Here is a 10512-nt window from a genome sequence, read left to right as displayed (position 1 = left end):
TCTATATATTGTAAGCTTTTCATGCAAAGAAGATGGCTGCATGAGATGCAACTCATGCTTAGAGTTATTGAAGCCAAACTTAGGTGGGTTTTGTGTGAGCTAGTTGAAGGTGTTATTGGGAAGTACCATAATTCCATTTTGTGTTTTTCAAACATTTCAAGTTTTATCAGATGTATCAAAAATCATTTTGATTTCAAAAATTGAAAATATTATTAATTTTGCAAAATAAATTTCATAAATAAATTTTTCTAATAAAATTAATAAATAATTATTTAAACAATTTAATAATTATAATTAATTTAATATCAAATATTAAATTAATTTTACACAAATCCACCTTCATATATTTAAATCATATTTAAATATTAATTCTCTTATTTCGTTTAATTCTTAAAATTAAACGTGTAATTATATCTCCTATAATTACTAATTCCTTTAATTCTAATTTGAACGTTTCAAATTAACTTATCATGCTACTCTAAAGCTAATCCATTTACGAGCTAGTATGGGGACCTCGCGGACCTACAGATCATGGGATCCAACGATCCGAGATTAATTGGCTAAACTCATAACACCGAATTAACCCTCATTCGTTAATTAATGGGTCACTCCACTAAAGTTCATAGTTGAACTTCCCTCACTGAATATATATTATGTCCACTTGATATAACCACGATTAGTAAGTTAACCCTTCACAAGTTGTTCGTAATAACGGTTAGGTTAAATGTCTATTTTACCCTCGAGATTACCTCATGTTCTTTAAGTCCCACTGATCTTCTAATGAACAATTGATTTTTGATCCAATCAACAAACCGAGTCTCTTTCAGGCCAATGAAGTCAGCACTTAAGGGAACAACATCTCTACTATCCCTAAAAGCGGGTAGGAGAGAATTCCTTCTTGCACCCTATGTCCCCCGCGATCTACCCGGTCTTACCCCTGAAATGGAGGTTTATTGAGCCGACGCTGTTGAGCCAATTCTCACCTATGTAAATCTAAGGATAATCCTGAATAAACATGAGTTCATAGTTAGCTTAAGATTAAGGTCAAGTTACCTAAGTCATCGCTTTGAAATAGTCAGTCTTAAACAGTAAACAATATTATAAAGTAAGAGTGACTAATTTTGTGGTTCGATCTTGTACAAACCCATTTTCACAGGACACCCCCACTCCTCATGTCATAACATGTACGAATTAGGATCACTTCGTTTGTAGCACTTTACAACTCTTTGTAACAACTACGGAGTAGACCGCATCCAATAGTATTACCAGAATAAGGCACCAAACCTTATTCATATACTATAGATAATTTTGATTATTTACTCGAACCTGATCCACTTTTATGTCTACACATAAAGTTCAAGTACTCATGTAATAGTCATGGGTCTTTAGGTTTATTGGATTTCTAATAAGCAATATATATATTTAATAACAACTTATTGAACAAAATAAATTTTCAGAATTCATGATTGGTTATATTGAGTAGATAAATCGCTCCCTTAAAGGCTGATTCTGGGTCTTGAACAATGCGGCATCACACCCTCTCCTGACCCGAGAGAGATTTAGTCATAGTAGGACTATGATTTATTGTTCATTAGAGGGATTAGTGGTACTTAAGGAGAAATTTATTTGGACGATCCGCTTCTACTCAGAGATCTCTTTAAAACAAGTTCCTTCAATTACATCATAACATAAATTAGCTAAATTAGTTTAAGAGATTGGGCTTAAGTTTAGTAATAGGCTTCGGGTTGGGTTTCTTTGATTTGCTATCTTTAACACTATTTTTTCACAAAAACAACAAAACACCCATTATTAGGGGGGAAAAAATAAAGGAATAAGGATAAAGAAAAAGCAAACCACCAAAAAATTTTAGAGGCTTGGCAATGAGTAAAGTTATTGAGTCCAGAGTTGTTTAATATATGAAACTAAATAATGTATTTTGAGTGTTAAGTTCTCGTTTGGTAATTATTTGGTTTTTTATTTTTATTTTTAAAAATTAAATCTATTTCATTCCATTTTTCACAGTGATTTACATATTTTTAAATACAATGGTTGAATTATTAGCTAAATTCTAAAAACAAAAATAACTTTTTGAAAACTACTTTTTAAATTTTTGAAAATTTGACTTGATTTTTTAACCCATTGGTGAAAAGTAGATAACAAATGAAGGAATTTAGAGATAGAAGTATTGTCTATAGATTTAATTTTCAAAAACAAAAACACAAAATAAAATAATTATCAAATATGACCTAAATGGTTTAATTTAAATTTAAGAAGTTTGTGTTTTAAGTACATAGCCGTCTAATTTGAACTTAGAAAACCCGTGTTTGGACTTTGGAGTGTAGGGTTGTTTTATATGAAGTTCAAGTTTGTGTTTATTTTTATTTATTTATTTTATTTGAAAACTCAAGTTTGGGTTATTTTAATTTTTTTTTTAATTATAGGAATTGGATTTGTAATATTTAAACATAAGATTTTAAAAATATCATTGCTAAATTCATAAGCCCTATTATAATGTGTGGGCAGTTGGCACACAAAGATCCCTTACATTTGTTATTTCTTACTTACGTTCTGTATCCACGTACATAATGTATGTGTCAAAGTCTTAGTTTTTATTATTTTAAGTCGTGTCAAATTATTATTATTTTTTCCAAATATGTGTCAAAGCATTACTTATTTGAGTATTAATATATTGTGTTCGGTCAGTTAATTAATTACATTTAGGATTGAGAAACGAAGACGTGTTTGGAAGGAATCTGAAAAACAGAAATTTAAAGTATAAAAAATTCAGTGGAAATTATAATTTGAATAATTGTTCTGACTTATATATAATGGTATATTCATTCATCATAAAATTAGTTGTAATTACCTACTAAATAGAACTATTATTCATTTATTTATAAACATATTTTATATTAAAAAATTATATTATTAATTTATAATACATATTTTAATTTTGAAAAATTAATTGAATTTATAATATATGATAGTATTGTATTTCTAAATGATTTTATCTTTATTTAATATAATTCTGTATTTTTAATATACCAAACACGTATTTATTGAACTCAATAAATCTAAAAATATAAATTAGAAATGGGATTGTCAACCAAATATACTCTAAATTACTACCTATTAATTCAATTAGTGTATTGTGTCATCATTTAAGTAATTGAGTTTGTTGCTAAGACTTTTTTTTTGCTAATCAATTTTTATCACGTCATCATTGTGAATCCCAATTTATTCAATTTAGGGTCGTTTAAGAATTAATATGTGTCATTAAATTGAAATTTGGAGATAAATAAATAACAAACTAAAAATGTCATATGTTTCCTTTATGGTCGTTTGATCACAATGATAAGTTTAATCGGATCTAACTGTAGTTTAGCCTAGACGATTGATTATTTTGGTCAGTGGTCCAATTCAACCTAATATTATAAATTGGGTTGGGCTTAAGAAGTTAAGTTGATAGGATTTAAGATCCAATCCAATTCGAGTCCAGGACTTAAAGTTTGAGCTAAATACATGAATGAGTCAAACTCAATTTTTACCAAAGCTCAGAGCCAAATAATAGACTTAAAAAGCAATTAGATCCAAGCCCATATAAGACGTTTAGAAAACTAAGGTCTTATCCTTCATTCTGGAGAATTGGAAAGGAAGATGATTGAAAACTTCAAGCTCCGAAAAGTAGGGGTGTTCAAAAAACCCGATGACCCAAAAAGACCGATCAACCCAACCCAACCCGTGCGGTTTGGGTTGGGTTCGGTTCAAATAAATGAAAATTTTATGGGTTGAATTGGTTCATGGGTTCACCTAATATAACCTGAACCAACCCGAATTTATTATAACTTTAAAATATATATATTTTTTTTACTTATAACACAATTATTTATACATATATTGATTTTAATTTTATTTAATTTCAATATTTTTTGAATAATTTATTCTTCAACAACTCGTAAGAGTATTTTTTTTTGCACTTTAGAAAAAAAAAATTCACTATATAAATTAAAATTGAGTTGTTAATCTTAATTCAATATATGAAAAAATTAAATTAGATTTTTACATATTTACGTTTTGCTTTTTTTAGAACAAAATTTTAAATATGACTCGATTAACCCGATCCAACCCAACCCAAAATTTCATGGGTGGGTTGGGTTGGGTTGATTTTTTAATAAAGGTTATTTGGGTTGAAGAAATTTACGACCCGAACAATTGGGTTGGGTCTAAAAAGTCTTTCAACCCCACTCAATCCAACTCATGAACACCCCAACCAAGGAGTTGTTTGTTTAAGATTTCATAGATATTTGGGAATATAGGATATCTGGAAATAAGATGTTTGGGATTAAAGATAACTATGTTTGGTTGTGCATGAGAAATGCTATCAAACTGAACAAAAATTATATTTGCATTTAATTTATTAAGCATGACAATCTTATATAATTATAGTAGATTAATTAATTAAACAATATATATCATTTAATATAGTGATAAAGATTAATAAATTAAGAATCAACAATAATTTTAATTATAAGTATTTAAAAGTTGAGTAATTTATAATTAAAATTAACCAATTAATATATTTAATGAGCATCATATTAATTATAATCTAATACTTAATCATTTTTATAATTAGTTAAGTTCATATGAGCAATTTTAGTTTAGTTAAATAATATAAGAAAATATATTTTAATGAACAATATATTATATAAAAAGTGAAAAAATGGATAAAAATATGATATATTAATAAAGAATATCAATAAACAAAACTATTTTTTTTTATAAATATGATATGTTAATAATGAATAATTAATAAAAAAATAATCATAATAAATAATTAACTAACTATAAATAATCGAAAATGATTATATATTCATAATGAAGTATCAAGTTAAAATTACTTTTAATAAATAATGACTTGATTATAAAAAAATAATAACACGTAATCAATTATTATTATTAAAAAGTGATTTTTCGTATTAACTAATTCAACTAATCTTAGTTTACTCATTAAATATATTTAATATATTGTTAGCTAATTAATTAATAATTTATGTTAAAAATTAATTGCATTCATTTAATAAATTTTTTGTATTCAAATGAAGTTATATATCAAATGGAAACCAATGGAGATGGAAACAAAGAAAATCCATAGTCTTGAAAAGGAAAAAAATCCTTATCTATGGAAAATAAGGATGTCTATGAATAACTTATTTCCGACAAAGTATTAAGAACTATGGAACAAAAATGAGTTTTGCATGTTTGTATCAATTCTCATGCAAAAAATCCTTAAACCGAATGACCCTTAAAAGTTATAATTTTTCTAACACTCTAAGAGATCGTTTGCTTCGTGAAAATCCAAAATTCATACGGAGGGTATCTCGACAACTTTATATATCTTTTCTTTATTTTCATTTTATAATTTAAAATAAATATTGTGAATTATTTGTTTCGATCTTTTTGATGAATAGTCGTAAGGACATTATTGGAACATTACGTAAATTTAAGACATTCAAAATATTTCTACAAAATAGATGTGATAATCTAAGAATGTTATACGTCTATAATTTTGGACATATTAAGATTTTTGATCATCTGCCATCTTTAAAAACAAACGGCAAGTATAACTCTCATAAAGATATTAAATTTTCTTTAGATTATATACAAAACAATATTTATTCAATTTCTTCGTAAATTTTGTCCAACAACATGTTCAACCACAATATTTCAATAAAAAATATTTTGTTAATGCACATGCCTTTTAAATATATAATATTATAAATTTGATTAATAATATGTATATACAAATCTCAGGTGGTTGTCAATTTGATTATTAATATGAACATAACTTAATCAGATATCAACTATTATTTAAAATCATATGTTAAAGTTGAATTTATAAAAATAAATATATTCTTCACTAAAAATTTTTCACTAAAAATTTTAATCACTGTTTGATGATTATTTGGTATTTAATTTTTAAAAAAAACTAAGTTCACAAACATTATTTCTATCGATCTTTATTATTTATTTAAAGTGTTTTAAAAATTGAAACCAAAATTTAAAAACTAAAAAAATATATATTATTTAATTTATTTTTGTTTTTTTTTTAATTTGGTTAAAAATCCAAACATTTATTTAGAGTGAATGACAATTTAGGGATGAAAATAACTACCACCATTAAAAAAAAAAAAGAATTAGTTATCAAAGAAAGCCTATAATTAATGTTTGTGATCAACAAATATTGTAAAGCATAAATTTAAGTGTGAATGTTAATTAAAAAGACAAATGATATTGAGAAAATTTTGGCTATTCCTATTTGTTGAACGATGATTCCGGATTCCTAGTTTTGACACTATAATCATAATAGAATTTTTTCTACCAAAAGTGCTTACAAAATTTTAGCTTTGGAAAAGGTGGTGGGAGCTTCTTCCTTTCAGTGGAGGTCGAACATCTGGTGGAACACTGTTTAAGGATCTACTCTCCTTAATAAAATCAAAATATTTATGTGAAAAGTTTACAATCGTATTTTAGTTTTCACCAACAAATCTGAACCTGTCACGTAGAAAAATCCCAACAAATATTTGGTGTGTGTCGAATCGGAAAACGATGTGTTATTTTTGTGTGATTGTGCAAAGGCTATTTGGGAGCTGGTTTTACCTCTTTTATATGGTAATGGTTTGATTGTAATCTCCCTCTCTGCGATTTGTTGGTTGATGTGAAGGAAAGACTGTGTGAGGATGATTTTATGACCTTTAATGCTACTTGTTGGACGATTTGGGAAGACTGAAATCAGCTGAATATATATCATGGCTAGATTGCTCCGCTGACTCAAAAAGTTGAGTGGTTGTTGGGTTTTATTAAAGTATCCGGTTGAAAGGTGGTGATTTGGTGAATCATGCGACCTTGCACAGTCCGTTAATGGCTAATTCAGGGAGTGTTGGGGTGTTAGAGACTCTGTCACATCAGCTACCAAGGAAGAGCCAATAAAACACATCAGTTGAAGAATACCATATCACAGAGGTGAGTCACGAAGGAGTATTCCTTCAGTGCTCCAGAAATCTGTTAGAATTGGGTAATAACAAACAAATATTCTTTCTCTATGTATTGGGCCATGTGTCCTCATACCATTAATCATTCATTAAATAATTTTTTAATTCTTTTGTATCCCTAAAATAGAGAACAGTGTATAAATTGGGCATGTTACCCCTTTCCAATGCAATCGTTGAATACGAAGATGAAAATGATTCAATTCCCTCTCTATCGTTTAGTTTTCCTAACACTTTCAAGTATAATGAAGAGGTAAACGATTCAATACTCTCTTTGTCGTTTTGCTTCCTGACTCTATCGTGTACAACGAAGAGGTAAACGATTCAATACACTCTCTGTTGTTTAGCTTCCTATATCTATCGTGTACAACGAAGAGGTAAATGATACCAATCCCTTCCTCTTTTAATTTCCTAACTTGGTATCAGAGCAAGCTATGGCAAATGCCACTGTTACAGGATCCGGTTCGACCAATGAATCAATGAAGTTCAACACAACCCCTCTGAATCAACTGTTAAACCAAATAACTAGAACCAAGTTGGAGAGAGGCAACTTTATGCTATGGAAGATGCTAACTCTTCCAATTTTGAAAGGATACTGACTCGAAAGTCATATGTCTGGAACCAAGGTATGTCCTCCTATATTCGTTGTTGTTGCTTCATCAGCTGTTGAACCTGGTGAAGCTGATTCTCAAGCCTCAGAAGGAGCTTCAAGCTCCACCAAAGAAAAATCCCTAAACCCACTGTATGAAGCATGGGTCACAGCAGACCAACTCTTGTTAGGGTGGTTATACAACTCCATGACTCCTGAAGTTGTTGTACAGCTGATGGGGTACGAAAGTGCTAAAAGTCTATGGGATGCCATTCATTCACTGTTTGGAGTTCAGTCGAGGGAAGAAAAAAACTATCTTCGCCAAGTTTTTCAATAAACCCGTAAAGGTAACATGACAATGTCTGAATAGTTGAAACTTATGAAGCTTCACTCTGATAACTTAGCTCAAGCTAGCAGCCCAGTGTCCACTTGTAACCTAGTGTCTCTAGTACTCCTTAGGCTAGATGAGGAGTATAATCTAGTGGTTTTTGTTATTAAAAGTAAACCAGAGATCTCCTGGTTAGATATGCAGTTTGATTTTTTGTCATTTGAAAAATGGTTGGAACACCAAAATACCTCGAAAGCCACTACAACTTTTGCACATAATGCCTCAGCTTATGTTGCCTTCAATCAGAACACTTCCAAATTCAAGACATTTGGACAGAGTAACACACAAAGAGGGAATTAGCAACAGTTCAATGGATCCAGAGGAAACAATAATAGTGGAGGAAATAGAGGCAGAGGAAATAGGCCTATCTATTAGGTCTGCTCCAAGTATGGACATGCTGCAGATGTATGCTATCAAAGGTACAATCGAAAATTTGTTCCTAATCAAAAGAATGGTAAAGGAAACAGTCAGAACCAAGGAAACTAAGGGACCAATCCATCAGCCTTTGTCACTTCTCATAACTTGAATCCATTTCTTCAAACTGAGTCTACAAGATACTTTAATTGGTATGTAGACAATAGAGCAACCAACCATGTCATAGCTGATCCCAACAACATAGCCAACCCTTCTGAATACACAGGTAATGATCATATTATGGTAGGGAATGGACAACAGTTAGACATATCCTCCATAGGCAATGCATGCTTAAGTTCCTCTAATTGCAATCTAAGTTTGAAAAACATCTTATGTGTACCAAATATTGCAAAGAATCTGGTTTGTATATCAAAACTGGTTCAAGATAATGATGTTTCTATTGAGTTCTATAATAATTGTTGTGTTATTAAGGACAAATGTTCGGGGCAAATACTGGTGAAAGGAACTCTTAAAGATAGAATATATCAGTTGAATGAAGCAGAGGTGATCCCTATTGATGTGAATACTAAAGAGACTAACTGTTTTCCCAATCCAATGAACAAAAATAATAGTTCTACTGCATTTGTTCTATCCAAAATTGGAGCAAACATAGTGGAATCAAAAGGTTGTGGCATAGGAGACTAGGTCACCATTCTCTTCGAGTTTTGGATACCATACTAAAAACATGTAATCCTCCTACAAAGTTGAATGAAGAGATTAAGTTTTGTGAACCCTTCTGTCTTGATAAAGCTCACTCCCTACCCTTCCCAAATTCTTCGTCTCATGCACAACATAAATTCGATTTAATTCACTCAGATGTATAGGGTCTAACTTCTACAAACTCCACTAAAGGATATAGATATTATATATCGTTAATTGATGATTACAGTAGATATCTCTAGGTCTATCCCCTTAAATAAAAGTCTGATACTCTACAGGCCTTCAAACATTTTCTTCAGGTTTTTCAAACATAGTTTAACACAAGCATTAAAGCACTACAGTAAGATAATGGTAGTGAATATACTAAGTTACATCAATTATGTAGCTCACAAGACATTGCATCTCGGTTCTCTTGCCATTATATGTCTCAACAAAATGGACAAGCTGAAAGGAAACACAGACACCTAGTAAAGATTGGACTAATTCTTTTAGCACAAGCTTCAATGCCTCTTCAGTTCTGGATGCTTTTCTTAATGTTTGTCATCTAATAAATGGTCTTCCCTTGTAGGTGTTAAATAATCAATCACCTATACAATGATGTATGGAAACTACTGGATGTTACAAAACTATGAGTGTTTGGTTGCGCCTGCTTTCCATGTCTCTGAGCATACCAACCAAACAAGTTTTAATTTCACTCTGATAAATGTGTCTACTTAGGTCCAAGCATGGTTCACAGGGGACATCGTTGTCTGAACAAAGATGGTAAAGTGTTCATCTCCAGAAATGTCATTTTCAATGAGTCAGATTTTCTTTTCTCTTATAGTTTTTAGGTGCTCAGTTGATCAACTCACAAACCAACAGTGAACAGTGGTCCTCAAGTGCTTTCTCCTAACATAAGTACACTATTGCACACTGTTCCCATCTAGCTTCCACAGTCTTCTTCAAATCAATATATTAGCACCTCACCCTCAAATATCCCTATGACTAATGTCAATCCAATCTTTCCCCTTCCTTATATCTCAATTGAAGCTCCCCCCTGTTCCCCAATACCAGATGTAATGTCCAGCTTTTTTCCAGACCATATAATCACTCAATCTCCCTTGCTCTGTCCTTCCCCTTCCACTCGGTCACCTAGCATTATGTCTCTCAATGACCCGCATACATCCTCTGTTCCTAATCCGCCTCATCCTTTGCAACCTACTCATCCTATGATCACGAGAGGCAAAGCTGGTATCTTAAAACCAAAAGCTTGGCTAAGCACTATCCAACTTGATTGGTCCTTAACCGAACCAACGCGAGTGTCTGATGCTCTTGCTACACCTCAGTGGAGAAAAGCCATGGATACTGAATTTCAAGTTCTCATCAACAATCAGACTTGGTACTTGGTTCCTCCCTTACCATCCTTTAATGTGCTG

This window comes from Benincasa hispida, chromosome 7, assembly GCF_009727055.1.
Source record: "Benincasa hispida cultivar B227 chromosome 7, ASM972705v1, whole genome shotgun sequence".
In the NCBI taxonomy this organism is placed as follows: domain Eukaryota; kingdom Viridiplantae; phylum Streptophyta; class Magnoliopsida; order Cucurbitales; family Cucurbitaceae; genus Benincasa; species Benincasa hispida.
Note: the sequence above shows the minus strand (reverse complement) of the source record.